This window comes from Varanus komodoensis, unplaced genomic scaffold (genome assembly GCF_004798865.1).
Source record: "Varanus komodoensis strain SLA01 unplaced genomic scaffold, ASM479886v1 scaffold6_4, whole genome shotgun sequence".
Taxonomy (NCBI): Eukaryota; Metazoa; Chordata; class Lepidosauria; order Squamata; family Varanidae; genus Varanus; species Varanus komodoensis.
Window position 1 is genome coordinate 403581 of NW_025336347.1, and position 23804 is coordinate 427384.

Below are 23804 nucleotides of genomic sequence, written 5' to 3' on the forward strand. Positions count from 1 at the left end.
TGACAGGCGTTCAACCAGTCCTTTAGAAAATAACAACATTTTCATTTTTAGCAAAGTGAGGAAAAGAGATTAATTATGCTTTGAAAACCCAGTGTCACAAATGCTAACATTCTGTTGAAACCAAGTCTGAGATGAAATCTTTTTTTCCAAATCAATGGGATTCACAGCGACATCTTCTAGCAAACAGTGCCTAATCTCAGCTATTTATAGCCTTACAGGAGCTACCGCTTTTGCAACAGGAAGCTCACAAACCTATCATTATGGGGAACACCATGTCAGCAGGTATTCATTAGCAAGTTTTCAGCAGCAAATGCAGTTAACGTTTGTTTTCATTTTGTGCAGAAACAGCAGCGCATTTCTTGATCAACTTGTTAGACATCTTGGGCTTGATTCAGACCCCACCTAACCCCAGCTCTAACCCCCGCCCCCACCAAAGGGAGCAGTGGCATGGTTGTGGAGCTCCTGACTGGGAATTATAAAAACGTCTATTTCTACTGGAAATTCTCAGAGTGCTGAACCCCAAAATGTTGGAGTAGTCAGAGAGACCATGGGGGAATCCCCACTTTTGGAGAGAAATCAGGCGGAGAGGAACGAGGCCTGCAGCCTCCTCTGTAAGAATGCAAGCCCAAGACGTCTGCCTGCAGCGAGTTTGAGCTTCTTCAAACAAGGACAATTTCTCGGATTCAGGAAAGGAAACGGATCAAAGCCAGGTCAGTGTTTGTAGCCTGAACCCTGGGGAGTCTTTGGATGTTGGAATGAATCTAGGGAACCCTGTAATTTCTCTAAAAAACTCTGGAGAAAGGGTCCCCCCCCCCCCGGTCACAGAATAAGTCAGCAAAAGCAAGGCTATGAATGATACTGTTGCTGATTTAAAGGAAAATCAGGGCAAGTTTTCCTTCTTGGGGACAAGAGAGCAGAAAGCCCGAAGTGGACAATTCTGTGGGGTGCACAGTGGAGAACCTTTTATCCCTTCCAAGGGATTGAATATGCAACAGAAACCCCTAAAGAAACAGCAAAGGGGGCTCCTCCCCCCGCCCCGCCTGCTTTCTCAGCAACAAGGAAGTGTACAGAGGAAAATTTCGCAAGAGCCTCAAACTGAAACTTAATGAAACAGGGGGAGAATTCGAAGGACCCCAGCAACTGTTTCTGAGTCCAGGAAAGGGGAAAATGGGGCAGAAGACCAGGAGCAGTATATGGATTCAGAGAATATGCTGCAAGAGGGAGGAGTCCCTGTAGCAGACCAGCAACAGCTGGAAACCCTTAGAGCTGGTGTTCAGAGGTGGATGGAGGCAGTGAGGGGGGAATGGGAGAGATTGACACAGGAGGAAGCAGAGTTAGGGATAGAAATTAGATGCAGGTAGCCTGAAGAAGAGGTGAAAGAGCTTCAAGAAAAATTGAAACTCACAGAACCTATAAGAATAGCACTGGAACAAGAATATAAAATGTTAACAGCGTACTTAGAAGGAAAAGGATCTCTCTGTTGGGGAAATTACTCAAGTCCAATAGAAAGCTTCACTCATAAGGAAATGAGAGAAAAGACAGAAGCATGTCCTGGACAGGCACAGATGGATTCTTTGTTATATGAGAAAATATGCCAGTATACAACTTTTAAGGGTCAAAAAAGACATGAGAAGGGAAAGTATTTACTACCCCAAAGATCTTCTATGGCTGAATTAAAGGACAATACACGAGATAGATCTCCATTAAAGGCAACCAGGGAGGAATATTCAAAAGATTGGGATTTCCATGCAAGAAGAAAAGACCCTTTGCTGCAACCCATGATGTATCTCTACCATGGGTGACAAATCCAGACTCTGACCTCAAGACCAGACAGGTGCCCAGTCCCAACTTTGAACCTCTGACCCAGATGGGAGCGTCTCCATTGGCAGAACAGCAGAAACTGAGGCATGAGGAGATGGATTCGGAACTCCCCACAGATGGAGAAGATACAGAGGACAGCGACATAGAGTGTTTTTTAGAGAAGGAAGTGAGATGAGTTGGGATCCCTCAGTCCTTGGGGGATGAAATAAATTCCAATTTTGACATCGGTGCTTATAATATGGACCTGGAGGGTGACAAGTCGACACTGGGGGATTCCGAAGTCTTGGAGACTACCGAAAACAAAGAGGAAGACCAGAGAATACATGATCACACAGAACTGGATCAAAACCCTGCACACACCTATCAGTCGGGTAGGTGACATCATCCTCCCCAAAAAGTTCGGTAAGAAGACATGCTAAAACTATAGGGCTATATGGTGGAGCATCTGGCCTTCCCGACAGTAAAGACCAATGATTTGACCAAACTGGCTCAGACTAAAGTATGGGAATGCCTTGATAGAACATCACAGACTTTCAGAGGTCTGTTGGCTAGTTTACACGGAGCAGAAGCAAAGACAAAGAAATAGAAGGCGGCTATGAACACCTCTAGCCACACAGGCGGTGTTCAGATTGCTACTTGCACGTAAACAAAGAAAAAAAAAATCAAACCTCGGCTGTTGGAGTGGTTGGAGGAAAGGAACATGGTGAGGATCATCCAAGATACAAAGTGAACTTGGGACACGGCTCCAGAAACTCAAACTCCGCCCTTTTGGGAATGTCTCTACGATACATTGAGCTTAATGACACAAGGCAGGCGGAAAGAGTGGCTGGATCAGATGATGATGATGCTGCAGAATAGGATGAAGATTAAAAAGCAATAGCAAGAGGAAAGGCTGTTGCCAGTGAGAAGGCGTTTCTCATCCAGTGGGAAGGGGACGGCAGTGGGCACGACATGGCTGATTGAGGTTCCTCTGATGTCTGAGACGGTGCTGGACGAAGAGCTGGGGTTTAGAAGAAGGGGAAAGCGAGGGATCGTGGACTTTCAGATATTGATATGGGAGAGGAGATGGAACAGGGGAGGGAAGAGGGGACAGACACTCTAAGCAGCTCAGAGGAAGAGATGTCTGGGGCCGAAAAGAAGAGGCCGTGATTAACTACTCTGGAAAACAAAAGGGAGGAAATGGGTTCAAAAGGGGAGATGGGGAAGGTGAGTCGAGTGACAGGTTCCTCCCCTCGAGGAGGGATGGGAGAGAGTGAGGAAGGACAGGGAACTGAGGCAGGGAAAGCTGTGGGACAGCACACTGGGCCTTGTGGTTCTGGTTCTACTTTCAGTGAGAGGAAAACATCTATGAGAGACGAAGAATCTGTGACCAGGAGAAAACAAAGGCAGGAGACTTTGTTAACAGATATAGAAAGTGGGACTAGACCCAAGGTTGTTCAAAGGGAACCGAACCGGGGTGGGGAGGAAATGCCAGAAACGGAGTCTGTAAGTACACACTTTTTGCATGGATGGGATCTGAATAGCGTAACAGTTACTGCTGAAAGGGAACAAACGCAAGCCTATGCACACATCAGTACACAACCCAGACCCAAGACATATGCCAGTGTTACAAACGGTCACAGAGAAGCGGCGACTGGGAGGATGGGTGACCTTATTAGCAGTGGGTTTAGAGGAAGAGGAGGAAATGCACATACAGCAATGCCTCAGACAAGCTTCTGATAGAAGGGCCCTCCGAAAAAGGTTCGTGGTACGCTTCCGATATGTCAGATCTGACCCCAGAAGAGACACCAGGGCATTTCTGACAAAGACTCCTAAAAGAGGCCCTGAAGATTAACAAAGAAGAGGTCATGGTGGTGATTCAGTTAGCAGGGTCTAAGGAGACTGATGTGTGTCTAGCCTCAGAACTCACTTACTGGAAATTTTGGGTAAAGTGTAGAGCGGCACAAAGGGAGAACCCCTCCTTACTAGATGGTTTCGAGGTAGTCCCCCTCTTCAGAGGAAACAGCAAAGTTCTGACTGTGATCTTTTGCACCACGACCATCCCAGAGGAGGATGTGGCCGAGTTTCTAGGTATGCTGTGATACTCAACGGGCCATACAAAAAGATCAATGAGGCGGGTTTTTGGACGGGCGAGTACCGTTCTGTGGTGTCCTTTAAAAATCAGAGCCAGGACTACAGGCATGGGAAGATTCCAAAATATTTCTTTTGGGAGCAGAACGTGGAATCACCAGGTACAATGGGCAACCTCCCGTGTGTTACCACTGTGGCTCCTGTGAACATTACAGAAGGACATGCACCACGCAGCTATGCTCACACTGTTGTGGCAGAAGACCTGCCAAAGAGGTATCAGATGCAATCTCTGTGAGGGAGCAGGCCATACCTATTTCTGGTGCCCCCAAGCTTCTTATAACTGTCAAGATGCCGAAAAGCTAAATAAGGCAGAAAAGATGGCACAGGCAGGAAGCGAGAAGGCCAGGGCAAGAGAGCAGATGATGAAGGAGAACGTGGATGATCCGCAGGGAGTGGGTGGTAGGAAGCGGGAAATGAGCACGGGAGCCACCTGTTCAGTGGAGAGATGGAAAGTAATCAGTTCCCAGAGAAAAGGAAAGAACCTTGCAGCTGGTGGTATGATAGGGAGGGGAGTTTCCGAAAACGCAGTAGCAAAATCCAACAGGTTCCATCTTCTGAGAGGGGATGCAAGGGAGAACGAGGAAATAGAAGTGGATGAAGCAGTGGGGGAGGGGCACGTACATACTGTAGACAAACACTCGGGGAAGAAATGGGAAGAGTTAGTAAGAGGAACAGAGAGAGGACAAGTCATATTTTGGAATTGGAATTGGTCGGAGAGCCAAAGGACACCCCACCAAAACAGCAAAGGGCACACAGCAAAAGGAGAGAAAGAAAAGGCCTCTAGGAGACGCACATAAATGAGGAAAAGGCAGCACCTGATGGCATGGCATTAACGGTACCACAGGAATGTGTTCTTCAGCCATGTGCAGAGGCACTGCCAGAAGCAGATCCCTTGTCCTCCACTGCCCCCACGGTTCTTCCCCAAGATGCACCTCCCCAGGTCCAAACCTTTGACCCTTTCCTCTAATTCACTCACTGACCTTACCTCACACCTTACCCCTGACCTCTCTCCAGACCCACCCCCCACCCTCACTCAACGGTAGAGCTACACCACGGGCTTTGTCCGAGGAGGTAGAAGTTTCCTCAGAAAGAGGAGAACAAGAACTGAGACAAGAGAACAACAGTCTCCATTAAAGCAGGATTGTGTTTTCCCGGAACCAGTACCAAAACAGAACTTTTACAAAATCTAGCACAAGTTATAGACTAAAGCAAATCCTTTATCTAATCTCAAATAAGGCAACACTTAGCCTTTTAACCTGGAACACACAAGAACTGCACCAGCCAAAGAGAACGAAGATCATCCCACACCTGGCTAAGCTACGCTATGATATGATCTTACAGGAGACGCACATCTGCAACTAGCAGCAATGGAGCCACGCTCAGAAATTATGGGCCCTGGGACTGTTGGTGTGGTCCTACAGAGAAGAACGTAGTGCAGGGGTAGCCATATTATTTAGGGAAAAACATAATCTTCGTATCGACAACATCTTAGTGGCCCTTCCAGGTAGATTGATCGTGATGGATTTCACGTTGAAAGATCTGTCGGCAGACAGCCTAGAGAGCTCAAGGCCATTTCGCTTATGCGGTCTTTACATGCCTGTTGACGGCTCACAGAGGAAAGGATTTTGGGAACATCTAAAGAATTTCTGTTTCACCCAATGCCGTTTGATTATAACGGGAGACCTCAACAACAGAACTAAATTATCCAATAGGATCCAAGCAGTAAATGCAACTGCTCAGAAGAGAGAACAGCCCCTGACTGCAGAGGAAAGGGACCTGGAAAAATTCCTCTTGTGTCAAGGACTCCAAGATAAAGCCTTGGATGTGCCTAACTCTTTGGACCTTCCCCATACCTTGCGGGAAGGCGTTTCTAGATAATTATCCTACTATAGATGGAGTAAGGTTCACCTACTATTTGGGTAATACAGCAAGCAACCTAGATAGGCTCAGAGCCCCAAAGGAGGTAAAGGCAAGAGAAATGTAGCATTATCGTCACCCTGTGGTGAATCACACCATCCTGGGCATAGAGCTGAGTTTCGGTCGGTAAACTCCTGTGGAGACTCAGACTCAAGATGCTAGACATGTCTTGCAAGGAGAACATAGCTTCCGCTTTAGCTAACATGTTGACCTTCCTCAACATCTATGTCGACGAGTTACCAGAATGGTGGGAAAGGACAAAGGGTGATTGGCAATAACTGCTGCAATTATGACTAGGTGAGGACTCCAGCAGTACCAGGAGGCTGTCTCACTTTTTACAGTGCCGCAGTAGAATGAATCAGGGATGACTATATGACGAAGGGGTGTTGGTTCAGGCTAGGAAAGTTATTGCAGAATTCCATCATAACCAAAGGAGAAACAGGCTAAACTATAAAGATTACAGAGTGAAGGGCTGCTCCATCAATGTAGAGGAGTGGGCAGAGGCGCGCAGTCCAAAAACCCTAATAGAAATGAAAGGTCTGTGAGAGAAGGAAGGAGGCAAAGTAGCCTTCCACCTGCAGGAGAAGTTGTCTATCATGGGGTGGTATTACCAACAGCTTTATGCCCCTAAGAACATAGACTCCTGCAAGATGGAAAGTTTCTTAGAAGATGTTCCCAGAGAGAAAGACGCTCTCTAACTGACAGAAGTGGAGAGTTGGATGCTAGTGGCATGTATCTGGGAAGAAGAAGTTAAGGGAGCCATCTTGACGGCGAAAGGAAAATCTGCCCCGGGTGCGGATGGGCTGGGATATGAATTTTATAAAAACTTTCAGGAATGGCTTATTCTCCCTCTGACAAAAGTGTTGAATTCATTACTGGCCCAAAAGCAACTGACTGAACCCTTTTATCAGGGAACCCTGATATTTTTCCCGGAGCGAGGGGACCTGACATTCCCAGCTAATTGGAGACCCATAGCTTTAACGAACATGGATTATCGTCTCCTGGCAAAGATATTGAAAAGCAGGTTGGCTAGCATGGCTTACAAATTGGTCATGGGGTGTCAGACCAGTGCAGTGCTGGGAAGAGCTATGACAGACTCCCTCTGTCTTATTAGGGAGAACTTCCAGTTGGTTCGGGAAAGGAAATGGGTGGGAAGAATTCTTTTAGAGCAAACCAAAGCGTTTGATAATGTCCACCATTCCTTCTTGTGGAATGTTCTCTGATGGAAGAACCTCCCACCCTCTTATGTCAGATTCCTGAAACTGCTGTAAGCTGACGCCACAGTCACCCCCCCCCCCAGATTAACGGAGATAGGGGAAATTGCATTAGCTTGCAATCGGGAGTGAGGCTGGGGTGTCTGTTGAGCCCCCTCCTTTATGTCTTAGCTCTGGATTCCGTCCTCTGTCACATACAGCTAGCGGAGGGGATAGTGGGGATCCACTCGTCTATTCCTGCGGGTTCACTCATACAGATCAAATTCGTGGCCCATGCCGGCGACATCTTACTGCTTCTGAATGACGAAAAAGAGGTAACTAGAGTACAACAGATATTCAATAGCTACTCATGAGTGTCGGGTTCTGAAATAAATAGGAAGAAAAGCTGCTTTATTTCTTTTGACACAGTGGAAGATCAGCTTAAGATCATTCCTATGGAAGCAAACCAAGAAGGGGAGAGAAGAAAAGAGGAGGAGGTAGAGGAGGTGAAGATTCTGGGGCTTTACTATTCCATTACCCAAAAAAGGAAATGGAACTGGTCAGCTTGGCTTCAAAAATTCAAGGAAAAAAATGGGATGTGGAGGAAATGGCAGCTGACTGTGTATCAAAAGGCGGTTTATGTATGCACGCACGTGTTACCGGTAGCGACGAACATGGCAGTGATCTACCCCCCTCTGGGACCAGCAATGAAAGAAGTGGAAAAGGAGCTGTTCAAATTCCTATGGGGAATGGCCACCTTCCCTTTAGTGAGGGCGGTAGCCTATAGACAGACAGACCAAGGAGGTGTGGATCCTTGTTCACCATCTTTTTGAGTTACAACTTTGGTAAATACACTCGATGGGAGGAAGTGGGGGGGGGACCGACCTCACATGTGGGTAGTCCTGTTTGCACATCACTGGGTGGGAAAACTGTGGAAAGAAAAATGGGGAGGAAGCACCTTCTTGATTTTGCCAGAACAGCAACAATGAGGAGCACAGGAACGGAATATTTAAGGGAGGTTTACAGTTTCATCAAGCACCATAAAGTCCATGCAAAATGGTTTAGTACTAGTACAGGTGATGTGAGGAGTATCAAATGAGAGGGGTATAGAGAGTTGTTAGAGGTTGACTATTTCAAACCACACGTAGCAAAGAACGTAAAGAAAGCAAACCCCTCTCAGTATTTAAGGGAGCCGACATACCCTATAGAGTATTTTAAGGACAGATGGGTTCTGTTCAAGTAATGGGACATCAGATGGAGACTGTATCACCAGGTGTATAATTTGCAAGGGACCAAACCGTGGCTGCCCGAGTGGGCACAAGTCTGCCCGAGACTGCAGTGTGAAAGAAGGGCCCTCGGGAGCAGAATGGTGCAAAAGGAAACGGTGAGGCACTTTGTCAGCAATTGCCCAGGGGCACGTTCCACTTGGAAACTGGTGTCTGGAGTGCTGGCCAGACCTAGGCTCCCAGGACTGGGAATCCATCGTATCTGGCAAAGAACCCTTTCCTCCATTGAAGAGACCCAGGAGGAGGGCACTGAGGAAACGAAGATGGAGAGAGGCAACTGCACCTGAGAGGTATTGGACTATACCGTGGCTTACGATTAGACTGATTAATTTGTATGTACTGTTGGTGTTGTCTTATCAGTGGCACAGGGAGATGAAGACACAAAACTTGGCTAACGTGGCTAGCTCAGTAAAATTTGTACAAGAGAAAATCTTTTGGTTAAGCCGTGAAGAAAAAGGAAGAATGCCTCCAAGTTGGTGAAGGAAATTTTGGCCATGGCTGGGGCTGATACCCCAATTACCTAATGTCTGTATAACAGTCTTGCATGGAAAATTTCTGTAAGGTACATGACATGAACATATCAAGGAGAACTCTGTAGAAAGTTATTTCTGTAAATTGGATTTGTACAATTTTGGAAATTTTGTAATTATGCAAAATGCGTAAGTTTTGTAAGGTTTTGTAGTATGCTTTAACGTAAATAAAAAATTTCAACCTAAAAAAAAAATCAACCTAACCCTACCCCTCCCTTGTAACTACAGAACTTGTGCTTGGCCACAGCATATTGGGCCATGGTGTTGTGGTGTCAGCCCACAGTTGTAAATGACCCACACTTATGCAGGCAATAAAACGAAAGTCTTTTATTGCTACTTTTCTACAAGGTTTACGATGCTATGGATAAGCTCCACTGCAATGACCTTTACAAGTTAGTTGCTATCTTCTTAATGACGTCTCTCAGGGAACCCACGTGGGATTAGCTTTCTCTGTCCCACCTTTCCTGTCTAAGGTGGGACAAAGCCTCCTTTTGTTCCAATCGGTGTAAGCTACGTCTGAGAGTAGTGCGAGTCAAATCTATCCCACCTCTTGCGTCTCCTGTATCTTGTTTAGGAGACTCAGCGTCAGGAGGAAGGGGCGGCATCCTGCCCACACTCTTCAGGGGCAGAACGTGTAGTGTCTTTTCCCTTGGGGCCCTCATGGTCGGGCTGAGGTGTGGCTGTTTGCCCAAGGGGTAAAGGGTCAGGATGAGGGACGGCTACCTGTTCAGCTACTCCCAAGCCAGGTTGTGGAAGGGTCGCTTGGTCACAGGGCCTCAAGTATAAGTCCTCCTGTTCTGATGCCTGATTCTCTTTGGGCGTTTGTCTCTTCCTCGTGAGGTGCCGCCTCTGGTGAGGCGCCAGGCACGACACACGGTGAGATGGAAGGGGAGAGGCATCTCTCCTCCTCTGCCTACTCCAGGAACACAAGTTTAACCTGCATGTTTCTTTGTTTTGGATTATGGTCACTCATCAGCCAGTAAAGGCCAGGTTGAGTAAGGGTGTCCATGCACAAGGACAGTCCAAACGGCACGGTTAGTATATGGTTGTTTTCTGTTTGTCTGTTTTTGAACCTTTCTGAACATGACATGTTGTGACAAGCTTTTCTTCCACACCTCAGTGGAAGGAGACATGAATTCCCTGTTCTCAAGGACAGGGTGTTTTAAAATTAAGGCAGTTCTGTGTATCTAACTTGTAGGTTGGCCTACTTTAGAGAGGACGGAATCTTCTATTTGAAAGGGTATCTAGTGCAAGTCCTGTTTGAAGAGACCCATAAGAGGGAAGAGCAATGAAGGCCTGTTAGCAACTGGACAGGAAAATTGAGCTGTCACAGGCTACCTAGTGGTTATAGTCTTCCCGGCAATTCCCTGTGGTAAATTGTATTGGATTCCAATTTAAACTATATTAGGGTTTGCACATTTATACAAAGCTGTGTCTTCCTTTTGGACAATTGACAAAGCTTTGTACTAAGATTGGGTTTCACTAGTCTTCCACTGGACCATAATGTGTCCTTTCAGGTCTTGGGTAGTTTAATAAGAACTGCAGAAATATTTGTAGATAATAGGCAGAACCTCTCACATACTTGCTGTGAAACCTCTGGAAGTTCTAAAAAGAGGTGGCTTTGTTGTTGCATGAATCAGTCTTAATTATAAGATAAAAGACCCAACTGCAATTTGTGCACAGACTTCAGGCTTGCCAGATCTTCTTTTACTGAGGTATAGCAACTGGAATTAGATACCAACTAATGATTAGAGGTAGAGGCAGAGGCAGAGCCAGATGCAGAATGATGGGATGGGGTACACCAGAGTTCAGCTTGAGCCATATACCAGGCAGATGTGCATATTAAATACATAAGAAGAGTTTTGCTTCTGTTAATACAAATAAGAAGTTCTAGCAACTTAGAGGAGAGGCATCTTTTGGGTTCCTTTTATCATTATGCAGTTAGGAGTGGGAAGGGGAGGGAAACTTTGCCAATCTATTGCAAATCACCATGGGCAGCACTGGCAGAGTAGGCCAAGCTCCTCTGGCAGCAGATGGCAGGGGTAGCAGTGGCACCCACAGCTGTTCTCCTGAACCCCTGGCCATTCCTCTTCCTTGGAGGACACAACTCACCCCTCACCCCTAACACTAGGTTGTTGGCTCCAGCTGTGGTGGAGGTTTTTACTCCACTGTCATTGCTGAAGTACGAATCACCTGTCCGTCCGTCCATCCATCCATCCATTTATTTAAAGTTCTTATAGATAGTTCTATAGCAGACACTCCCAGAATGCTTTGTAGCCTAATATACAGTAATAGCAATAACATTCCATAAGAATAATTTCAAAGATAATAACCACAATTAATAGGAAAAATGAAATAACACAGAGCACAGAATACTGATCCACTGCAACCATTCTATCATATTCTGAAAGAAAATCAATATAAAATCAATTCATCTCTTTAGCAATTAAAATGATGAGAAAATAAAAAAAAGGTTTTGACGTGTCGCTAAGAAGTATACAGTATTGGCACCAGGTGCATTTCCCTGAGTTGATTCCATAGATAGGGTCCCAAAACAGACACCTTCCTTGCATTTTTTAGTGGTGGATCATGGAGAGGGACCACCACAGATGATCTTAGTATATGGGCAGGTCTGTATGGGAGGAGATATCCAGGTATCCCGGAGCTAAGCTGTCTGGGGCTTTATACTTCAATATGAACACCCTGAAGTGGGCCGAGACTTCAACTGGTAACCAATGTAGTTTATAAAGGGTGGGGCTTATATGTTGATAACAGCCCATCCCAGCTAGCAGATACGCTGCCCTGCTGTGTACCAACTGAAGTTTCTAGACTGTTTTCAAGGGCAGTCCCATGTAAAGGGCATTACAGTAGTCCAAATGTGAGGTTACCAGTGCATGGAAGGATCTAATTAGCTTTTGTAGGTGGAATGCAAATAGGATGTGATGCAGTTTGCTGCCATATGAAGTGAACATCTGGGGACAGCCCTGCCTTCTGGACCAAGTTATTTTTTCATCTTCATCATCTGGCTGATCAGAGATAAGGTGACTTCATCTTGTTTGGATGTTACATTAAGCAGATTCATTCTGGGTCATGAAATTTGCATCAGTCTTAGGTCTGCATCAGATTTGACTGAGATCAGCTAACACTCCAGGATTGGAAATGCTCTAGTTTGTAGCCAATCAGTTCAGCCTGATAGACTTATGCCAAGATAGTCTTCAACCTACAGCTGAATTTGACCCAGTAACAAGGACACACTAAGCTAAGAATTTTGATTAATGAAGGGTATCCTTAGAATCCATTAAATGATAAATGAGACACCCTATGCTCAGTGGCAAATCACATTTGGGATGTAATTGTTTTATCAAGATAAATCTTGAAAGAGAGATATTCCTAGAATGTTCAAGCCAAGTCCAGTGAATTGAGTGGGTGGAAGAAAATCTCAGTCAGGCAGGATTCAAAGGAAGGATCACCACTATTTTAATATGTATTAACCTGGCATGATCTTTTGCTTCACATCCCGGTGGAAGTCTATTCTGAGATTCCAGTTATGTGGATAATCAATATTCAGCAATAATTTTTGCCCAAGTTAAGTCCATTTGCTTTGTTTGTAGCCTGCAATTCACACATCTTAATAAACATACACTCAGTTTGCACATAATGCCCAGCTAAGATTTATTTTAAACATAGCTTGTTGAACAAGCCAGAGTCAGTTTTGCAGACAAGCAAAGTAATCACTTGTGTTACCATTTTCTGCTCTGTTTCCCCTTAGCCTTATCTGCCAGTACCCAGATGGTATGCCAAATACCAGAACAACAGTAAAGGACTAGCAAGATTTCACTCCATCACCAGCCTATTTCCTATTGGTTGCTCACATGATCAGATTCTCTCCCTGGGAATCTGTGGCAGCTGCCAGCATAAACTAGGCAAACTTTGCTCCGCTTGCCACTCCTAACATGGCCTGTGGAGGTTGGATTCCACCAGAAATAAAAAGGGTTATACGCAGTGATGTCGGCTAGATCTTGATTCTATTGCACTGCAGTAGCTGCCTGTCACAGATGACTTAAGCAGAAGAGATTCCGAAGTCTGATTTGCTCAGACTAACAGTGGAGGTCACACACTGTGAGCAAACCAGGCTCTCCCCGTCAGGCCTGCTGGGCACGGGCAGGATCTTCTTTGTTCAGAGTTCTAATATGTACCTAGCTTATACCAGCCAAGCAAATTGAGAATTTACCCAAAAAAGTTACTTATAAGCAGAAAGTACAGAAAAGAATGATGAAAATGGCCAAGGGGCTGAAGCAACTCCTGTATGAAAGAAGTCCGCAATGTTTAGGATTGTTTAGCCTAGACAAACAAGGGGGTAAGGTGCCGCTTGATAGAAGTGCATAAAATGATACACGAGGGACCTGGCATTGTCCACTGAAGCTGGAAAGTGGGAGATTCAGGATGGACAACTTGGTACTAGACCTGTAGGGTTGAGAAAGGAATTTCACAGTTTTATGGAGAACAAGTGCATCAATGGCTACTACTTATGGTGGAATACAGTGCTGGCTGCTTCTAAACGTCGGCTGCTGAACATCAGTCGCCAAGCAGGGGTGTGCTGTAGCTCTCGGACGTCCTTGTGGGCTTCCCATGGGTGGCATCCAAGGAGGCCACTGTGGGGAGAGGCGGTTGGCTGGGTAGGCCTGGAGAGGTCTGATTCAGGAGGAGTGCTATGGTGTTAGCAACCAGCATTGCTGGAAGGGAGCAAAGCGCAGTGGCAGAGCACCTGCTTTGCATGCAGAACATCTCAGGTTCGGTCCCCAGCGTGTCCATGCCGGGCAGGAACCTGAACCCTGAAGAGCTGTTGCCAGCTAGATTGACCACTGCACACCACCCGGATTTGGCTGCCTGTGGCAGTTTGCCTAATGGTAGGGTTGGACTTGTCGGAGGCAGAGGAAAAATTGTGAGAGAGTGAGTAGGATTTTAGTGGATGATATGACAGCCATGATTTATGGACACCTGCTCTTGGATCACATGAACCATTTATCAGTAAAAATAGCCAACATTGCTTTGGGCTGAGATACTGCATTTGGTGTTTTGAATTTGTTACGCTCCTGCCAACCACTTAATGAAGTGTTTCCTCCAAGGACTACCAGAGCCGTCATCTCATAGTCCTGCTTCCCCGGTCTTTTCTAGGGAAGCGGGACAACACAATATTCAGATCCTGAAGATAACCTGCTTAACTAAATGAGTATTTTTTAAACCCTGGCTAGTGATATTGTGTATATTACATTGGAAGCCAGAAGGAATTTAGAAGTTAGTAAGCTGCAGAAAATATAGGTTGCAATGAGAATTTTAGTAGCACATCTAATCTCGTGCACAAGACAGGATGCATTATTTTATTTATTATTTATTAACAATATTTGTACCCCGTCCTTTACGAGACATCCCAGGATGGCTTGCAAGAATAAATAAATCACAACGAAGTACAATAGTACTCAATTGCATACTGCCCCTGTGCTGATCATGGTTCACACAGAAAGGCGTGTACCTTTCACGCACCACTGATGTGACAGGATGTCCCCACCATATGTAAAAGGTGTGTGGCTTCACCTAGCACAGGTACCTAGATTGGGTACATTTGGCTGCAGGTATGTTATGAGAGGCTAGTCAGACAATTCTACAGGTGTGTAGCATCATTCACTCTGCACTGGATCCTCAGTAGTCAATGCAGCTTTGAAGCAGGGTATTCTCCCCTTCTAGGTTGGGAAGGGCACTCTGGTTCTACAAAGGCAGTTTCAGGTGTGAGGGCAGAACTGGCACCATCTGCAGCGGCTTCCTGCTCTGCTATTGTGGCCCTACGTAGTGTGGAAACAAAGCCTATTCTTATTTCATCCTTTCCTGCATTTTTGGTTGCTTGTGGCCTACAATACCAACTCAGCAGGGTGGAAAATCTCATCAGGATGCCTGTTATTAGCAAAGAATGACCGTTCTGTGTAAGCCCAGTCTGGAAGTGGAGATGGTCCTGTGACTGAAAATGTTTCCCCATTTCCTGTAGTGCAAGACTTGGCTTTGAGCTTAAGCTCGGCCCTCAATTTATTGAAGAAATGCACACATGGTGGGTAGCCTGACTAATCTATGTGTGCATCCAGCAATATTCTTTACAGAACATTATGAAACGAACAAACAATTCAAGGACAAAAACAGTCATTTCTTTGCAATGGTAAATGGGAGTGAATGGTGGAAGATGCTTCAGACATAAAGAAAATATCATTGGCCAGAAGTGGCTCTGGGTGAACTCACTTCATCTGGGTGGAAGAGAGACATGTTTCACCTGATCCAGGTGTGTTCTGCTCTTGTGTGTCTCGAAAGGCTGTAGAAAAGGGAAAGAGGGACGTTATTGCTAACATTCTGGCAGAGCTGGATACAGCCGCCCCCTGCCTCCCACATGCAGTATATTAATACTTTTCTCAGGGTGTTGGAAATTTTGGATTGGATCCAGACATTCAGGATGAGAATAGGCCCACTAAAATCAATGAAATTTGTATGAATCACAATCCCATACATTTCAGTAGGTCAAGACACCATTTGGATCCAATTCATTATCCCCATTTTGCAGTTAGGGAAAGCACAGTGCAGCCATTCTGACTTTTTCCTCACCCCAGAAAATGGATTAAGAAAGAAAAGAGAAAATAGCCACACAGTGGCTTCTGTTGGCTAACCTAGCATCCCTCTGTCTGGAAATACACTGAAAATGGAATCAAACTTTTCATCCGTCGATGCCCATTTTGTATTCCAATTGAACCCAGCAATATCTCAGCCTTTCTCCAGCTATTCTTAACTTGCACCTAGACAGTCCAAAACATTTTGCTGCTTGAGGCAAAGAACAAGATGGCACCAGCCCTGCTCCCACTCCGCAGACAGGTGCCACCTGGCCTGGCAGTTGCATTCGTGGGCATGGTGGCATCTTCCAGCGCAGCGGGGGGTGGCAGGACAGCTCAGGGGACGCAGGGCAGGCTGCAGGGCGTGCAGCCCACTCTCTCCCCAGCGTCTTGGCCCTGGACTCCCCCTCCCCGTGTCTGGTGCCTGAGGAGGGGCCTTGCGCTGCCATTCAGCAGGGCCATTCCAGCTTGCACCTTACCGCAAGCACGGGGGCTCTGAGCTCTATTTTATCCTGGCTCGTATCCTTCAGTGGTTTAACAAGCAGACAAAATTCCTGTGTACTTCAACGTAGCTCTAGGTTGTTTGTGCAAACCTACTTGCAGCCAGTACTTTCTCTAATTATTTAGGAAAAAAAGTCACAGAATATACCCAGAGTTATTTAAAGCATAATATGAACTAACAGCATTTGTTCATGGGTTTGGACTCTTCATCTCCAACAAGGATATAGACATCTGTTAGATGGCGTCTCTGTTTTAAACAGAATAGAGAGGTGCTCCAGAGAAATGGAACAGAGAGCTCTGATTGGCAAGCGAAGCACATACTGGCTTTGTGTCAGTGAGTGGTAACCAGGTACCCTGTAGAGGTTTTGGACTGCAAACCTCATAAGTCCTGGCTGGCATGCCAATGGTTAGGGGATTCTGGACAGTGACAACCAAAACATCTGAGTGGCATCCAGTTGGGCACTCCTGCTCTCTACTGCTTGCCGCTCTTCCTGAGCTTGCTTGGCTGCTCCCACGGCCAGGTGCCACACAAGAGTCCAAGCAGCACGTGGGAGTGGCTCATACCTGCTGCCATCCCACCTTGATCCTGAGATATTTGGGCTCTCTTTCCAGCTCAGCTTGGACTTTTTCCAAATGCCAGGGACTGAACTTGGGAATATCTGCATGTACCCTGTCACTGAGCCATGGCTCTTTCCTGAAATATTCTAAACAAAATAATATGCAGTAATATGTTTCAAAAATGATATTCTAGAACTATCACAATTATTCAGTAGTGGACCTTTAATTTTTAATTGTTCCTTAATGTACTTTGTGATTACTAGCTTGTCTTCTTACACACATTTCAATCAACAGTGGAAGGGAATATTAAAAACTATCTATGTTATATTGCTGCACTGAATTTAAATAATTATGTTTGTTTTCTGGAGGAGATAGAAACACTTGAGCTTTGGACAAACATATTTGGATCTTTAACATTTTGTTTACATTCTGGGTTTTTTCCCTTTATACTTTTCTAAAGCAGTATATAAAGCAGTTTAAATATACAGGAAAGCCTCTGAAGCTAGGGTTAAAAATGTATATCTATTCTATCTATATGTAAAGTACACAAAATATATTGCTGGAACATTTGCACATGGAGAGGTTTCTATGAGACTGAACCCAAGGGCAAGGATTTCTGCTTTTCTTTCTGTTCACATAGGGCTGGGGGAGTGCAGGGAAAGAGAGGCATTACCGAGAAAACAAATCTGTTTCCAAGAAGTCTTTGAAATGAAAATATATTCATTTAAAGTAGATATCCACTGTAATGACTAATAGCACCAACATAGGACTGCCATTCTTCAACGAATAATGCTCCTCTATAGCAGTACAGTTTTGCAATCTGTGGATTTGCAGTTATCCTAATGGAACATAGCAGGTGCTGCCAGCCAATGACTGGTCACTTTCTGCTTAAGAATAGACTTCCTTCATGACTGATGCTGTCTGAAGACGCTTCCACAGAATGAGGGAGGGGGCTGGGGATTCCAAAGAAAGGGATCTGTGGGAAGGAGTTGAGGTGCATGTACACCAATGCTAGGAGCATGGGTAAAAAGCAGGAAGAGCTTGAAGCTCTCCCGGGAATAGGAGGGTGTGACCTGGTGGGGATCACAGAAATTTGGTGGGATGAAAGGCATGTCTGGAATGTGAACATAGAGGGGTATCACCTGTTTAGAAAGGACAGGAAGGGAAAGGGGTGGAGGCGAAGCCTGATATGTCAGGGAAGAGATAGGATGCAGTGAGATAGAATGCAGCACAGATGGGGATTCGGCAGAGACAGTCTGGGTGAAACTTAGGGGTTTTGACAGGGAGAGGGACCTGACATTGGGGGTGTGTTATCGCTCTCCAGGTCAACTTGAGACCCTGGATGATGTCCTGATAGATCAAATTCTACAGATATCTCAGGGGAGGGACACAGTAATTATGGGAGATTTCAATCTCCTGGGTATTAGTTGGGAGAGTTACTCAGTGGTGATAGCCAGGTCATGTCGCTTCCTAGACGCTATAGAGGGAAGGTTTTTCATGCAGAGGGTCTGAGAAGTGACGAGGGGGGAGAACATCCTTGACTTGGTTTTGACCAACAGGGAGGAGTTGATAGATGAGGTACAGATTAGGGGAGCTCTGGATGTGAGTGATCACTCCATCCTCTGCTTTGAGATGAGGGGAATGGGACGTGCAGCAGGTCGAGCACTAGAAGCTGGAACTTCAAGAGGGCCAGCTTTGGCCAACTGAAGGCCAGACTGGGGAAAGTCTCCTGGGATAGGTTACTGGAAGGCAAGGGAGTTGAGGAGGGGTGGATGGCACTCAAAAGGGAGGTTTTGGAGGCGCAAGCCTTGACGAAACCTCTAGTCAGTAAGGTGGGGAGGCGGAGGAGAGCGCTGCCATGGATGCAAAAGGAGGTGGTTAGAGGGATTAGACACAAAAGGAACCTCCATAGGAAATGGGTACTGGGGCAAATAGACAAAAGTGTATGCCAGGAGGAAGAGGCCCATTGCAGAAGGATTCTTCACAAGGCTAAGACTGATTAAAACTGAGACTTGCAAAGAATATCAAGACCAACAAAAAGGACTTATATCAGCATGTAAATAGCAAGTGGAAGGGGAGACAGGTAGTGGGGCCACTAAATAAGGAGGAAGGTGATCCAGTGACAGATCCAAGGGAACAGGCACAGATGCTAAAACTATTTTGCCTCTGTGTTCTTTGCCAAGCAGGATGGGGGAGATCCGCATGGGAGATTAGATGAGGCCGGGGACTTAGGGGCACAGATTAGAGTCAATCCCCTAGAAGTAAAATGGCTCCTCAGGGCATTGGATGTTACAAAGGCACCGGGCCCTGATGGGTTATACCCAAGAATATTTCAAGAGATGGCAGGGGTTCTCTCACACCCATTGGCCTCCATTTTTGAGGTCTCGTGGAGAATGGGCGAAGTTCCAGAGGACTGGAGGGTGACTTCAGTGGTCCCAATTTTTAAAAAGGGTAGTAGAAAGAACATGGGGAATTACAGACCAGTTAGCCTTACATTCTTTATAGGAAAAACAATGGAAAGGCTCATAATAGTGAGAGATCTAGTGATGCCAGATAGGGAAGGGAGGCTGACGGCCATACAACTCGGCTTCCACAATAACAGGTCCTGTCAGACAAACCTTGTAGAATTCTATGACAAGGTTTCAAGGTGGCTAGATGGAGGGGATGCAGTGGATGTGGTTTACCTGGATTTCAGCAAGGCCTTTGACAAAGTGCCCCATGATATCCTGGTGGAGAAACTGAGGAGTTTTGGGATACACCAAAGCACTGTCTGATGGATTAGGGCATGGTTGACTGGCTGAAAGCAGAGGGTAACCATTAGTGGGGAATCATCAGGATGGTGGCCAGTGACAAGTGGGGTCCCCCAGGAACCGGGGGGCCCTTCTGACTCACTCTGTTTCTATGTTTCCTGGCTAATGTTAGCTGTGAAGTAGAGGGAAATAAAATCCAACCTATTGCAAAGCCAAACTTAGCTTTAAAAACTGTGGCCGAGAATTCTACAAAGCTGGCATCAGTGGCTGGAATAGTAAGACAGAGTTGCTGATGCTCTGAGCTTATCTGAGGTACCATCACCACTTACTGGCACTAGGTGCTACAACCTTTGATGTGGACATGCTCAGGCATGCTGTCAGAACTAGGAGACTCCATAGGAAGGTGCTCCCTTGCCCCAGTAGCTCGCCAGGACAAGCACAGACATGCAGAGGATGAAGCAAGGGGCTTCAGAGGCACCATTCCAAGGAAGGGAGAGATGAATGCAAGATGGCGTCCTCATGTTGTTTGCAGCAAGCTCTTTCTAAAAGCTGACATCAATGCTGGCTCCGTGTTAGGGAGCAAAATGTCATGGAGGGCGGGTGTGATGAGTGTCAGTCTTTTGAAAGCCACCATCTCATCCGGAGCTCCTGCTGTGCTTCACAGGTGGCCAGCCCAGCTCTTCAGCCACGATCTCCACCATGGCTTACTGCTCTTCTGTCCTAAACCCTCCAGCTCAGCTTGGCAGTTGCCGCCTGCTGCCTTGCCATGCACAGCTGGATCCAGGATGCTTTGCTGCCTGATGCAGAGCCATCGGCAGTTTGCCACTCGGTCCAAAGTCACCAACACCTGGTCGGCCACTGTGTGAACAGAATGCTGGACTACTGAAAATGTGGCAGGACTCTGCATTGATCTGTATGACACTTTTTGCCCAATGCATCCAATATCCAATATGGTGTGAGGGTCTTTGCTGCTAAAATACTGCTTTCTCACATGGCTACTGAGTCATTTTCCATCAGGGAACTAAATCTTCCACACTCAGGTTCAAATGCCACAATCAGAATTCACTGTAACATATCCTAATTCCTGAATTCACCTTCACTCTCTAGTCCATGCATTTATTGAAGCAGGACTCCAAAGCTTATTCTTTCTTTGGCCTTAGAAGGTGCCAACAGTTGGATTTAGTATTTTCCAATGTGAATTTTGTATGCAGAATTAATCAGTGCTGCTGGTATGTTTGCCTATGCTTCTAGGTTATTTGTCATTTCCAAAACTGTATTTTAAGTACTTCATTCATAATGAATAGCTGGGGGATCTGAGGTGACTGCTAAGCCCATAAGTCATGTGTGCTGACGTTAAGCTGTTTCTGTGAGTAAGAGACTAAAGGCACCAGATGTGGAAGAAGGAGCAGATGATCCTAACAAACATCTGATAATCATTAAATTCCATCTGGGGAATTTCAAAAGCTGAGGAAAAAAAAGGAAATGGCCACCATTCATCTCCAACACAGAAGATGTAGAAGAAACCTCAAAGGAAACATTTCTGCGTTTAGAAGGCCATTAAAGAGCTTATAATTTCTTTCATAGTCTCTAATGGACAGTATGAAGTTCATGCTTCATCTTTTTGACAAGGTTTGTGTCAGGACAAAAATGCACAACATAAATCCATCCTGAAGCAGAGCTTGGGATAGAAAGCAATGAAATCTGAGCAGCAGTGGCAGGAAAGGAAAAGGGGGCCCCTGGCTGCCTCAGTGGAATCAAGTCACAGTACAAAGTTACAGACATTGGAAAAAGGGTGGAAGTAAATGCAAAATATTATTTTGAAAATGTCTCTTTGCCCAGACTGCAATGAAGGCAACCAGCCTTTAATGCAGCTGTGAAAACCTATTTTAGAGTGGGGACTAATGGTGGCTGAAGCCAAAGCCAAAAGGGGTGGGGCTGAAATACTCCCCTCCCCAGTATATTGTAGATCTTATTACCAGTAACTAAGCCTTAGGAGAGACAGTTCAACCTTTTAGAAACTGGAAAACTGCTAAACAATTAGTGGTTGGAGGAAGGGGGCATGATCATTCGAGTAAACCCAGTCAGACAAATTGGTAGCTTAGGCCTACGATCTTGTGTCTGGCCCAGTTCCTATTGAATTTGGAGTTGGCTGAGGCAGAAAGAAATTGAAGGCAACCCCCAGAAGGGAAGGCGCCTCAAGAGACTCTTGCTTAGTTGCCTAGATGATCAAAAGAGCCTGGTTCAGAAAACTTTCCATTTTTTAAAAGTTTACAGACAAAATGGCACTGCATAGCAGCTTGTCTATAAGCGAAATCTCTCCGTTGCAGTGCTTTGTAGCTGCTATTGAGCATTGCAAGCCTCAGATTTAATTCACAGAGTTTAGTGGCAACTCATCAATTAAAAATACATACCGCTTTATTGTTTTCTCCTAAATTAGCCTGCAAGTGTGGGAGGCAGGGGCTCCAGGTAGTTAAGGTGATCCTTCAACTTCCCCAGTCGCTCACCCTGTTTGATAGCCTTGCAAAGCAGCACCGAGTCTGTTCTTGCCTCCCAGCAAGAGTCTCCTGGCCATACGGACTGGTACCTTGCTGATAACAGGTGGGTTGCCAGTTTGAGACCTACCTGGCTGTCTTATGGCACTATGAAGGAAAGAGCCATTAGCATCCCAGAATGGAATGTTTGGGGTCTTTTTGCTTTTCCTTGGATTTTAATTGTACTAATAAAAACCATCTGTAAAGGATGGCAGCTCTAAAATCCGTTTCTCTTCCAAGCAGTAAGCTTTCAAAAGAAGTGTATCTGCAAAATCTGGACTGATTAATATTCTAAAAGTCGAGAGCTGAATAGTCCATCTGCCACTGCTCTGACACTTATGGCCTTATACCAGCAGCAGAATTAGCCCTAGGTCTTTAGTCTAATCCTGGTTTCTCAGCTGAGAAATTCTCTTCCACTGTCACAGCCTTGAATTATATTATTCAAATATGTCGGTAATTAGATTCTGACCCTCTGTTTTTTGTTACCACTTGCTGGGGACACAACCAATTAATGAGTGTGCCGATACTGCCCTGACAACATAACAAACCAAAACAATTGAGCAATTCAGTAGTGTGTTCTGCTTTGCCAACTCTTGAGTAGATAGCTGTTATGCAGACGGGGGTGTGTTCGCAGCAAGACGGAGAGAGCTACAAACAGTATTTAAGCGAGGGAAAACAAACAGGCAATGATTCCTGCTCAGCTTTGAAGAAAAATGCAAACATATTGCATCAAGAGATGCAGGTTTTGTTTAAGGATGACATTGTAATGTATGTATTTGCATGTATTTGTTTAAACTGAGTCTGTGCTTGTGTAATCGTGCCAACTGGCTCATCTGTGTCATAGGTTCATTTAGATATTTTACCTTGTGTGGAAATAAATACCCTTTATTTATTTATGGAAAATAAATACCCTTTGCTTTAAGGAAAAAAGATCAGAAAGACTGAATATTCAAATGCATTCTTTATCAGGAATCTATACAATGCAATTTGGGAGATGTACAGTACATTTCCTGTTCTAATTAAGTAACTGGACAGAACGAGTCCAATGCAATTACATACGATCCCAGTGTCCTACGAGAGGGCGTGGCACACAAGAAAAGCCTCCATAGTGTATCTGCAAGAGCAACAAAGTAAGAAAAGCTTTGTAAAGAGTTGTTAGCTCCACACAAGTCCTCTGCTTTCACACACACCTGCTGAAGAGGGATCCTCTTGCCAGAACTACAGTTCAGGCCCGAAATCTGTAAAATTAGGGACAATATCACTCCCAGGACACAGGCCTTCTCCCTTGTGTGCAGTATATCCTGCTGTTGGCTGGGCATTTCGCCCCTGGGTGGATGCTGTGAAAACACCTTCAGTAGGGTTTGAACATCCGGAGTGTGGATCTCATACTCTCATGCTTGAAAATGTCCTCTTCCAGGTTCAATGGCATATTGTCCTTGTCTGCATGTTTCCAAGCATGGCTGTTACTGAGCTTGGCTCAAGGTCTTTAGGGCCTGAAGCATTCAAAGAGCCCTGAGCATCTGTTGGTGTTAATGTGGAAGGTTCCCCCCCCGCCCCCAGTTTAATTGCCATGTAGCGGATTATTTTAAATGCGGATTGCAGGGAGTTTTGTACACTGTACAGCCTCCCCCAAAGCCCCTGCATGGTAAATCTGGGAAGTGGGATGTTCTATTGGTGCCAGTGGGAGCTCTTTCCCCCCTAAGCTTAATTGGAATGGGTGGGAGCAACTTTCCTCCAGGGTGGAAGGAGGGAGAATGGGCCAGATGCTCAGGGCTGGGGAGTAGTGGTCCATGTCTCAGCCATTTTGAATGTTGAAGCGGCAGCTGTGGCTTGCTTAGCTCTCCGAGGGAGCGTTATTGCCATAGTTAACAAACTACTCAGAACTGATGGGCTGTGGGTAGTTTGTTGGCCATGCAAAACTCACCCTCCACAGGTTTGAATGACAT

The 23804-nt window shown here is 45.6% G+C and overlaps 1 long non-coding RNA gene across 1 annotated transcript; it reads left to right on the forward strand.

Annotated features, from left to right (window-relative positions):
* Window positions 1-8064: 8064 nt before the first annotated feature.
* Window positions 8065-20646, forward strand: LOC123034365. Its single transcript, XR_006416740.1, has 3 exons — window positions 8065-8131; window positions 10711-10712; window positions 20632-20646. It is a non-coding gene; the product is annotated as an uncharacterized LOC123034365 (long non-coding RNA).
* The last annotated feature ends 3158 nt before the right edge of the window (window positions 20647-23804 follow it).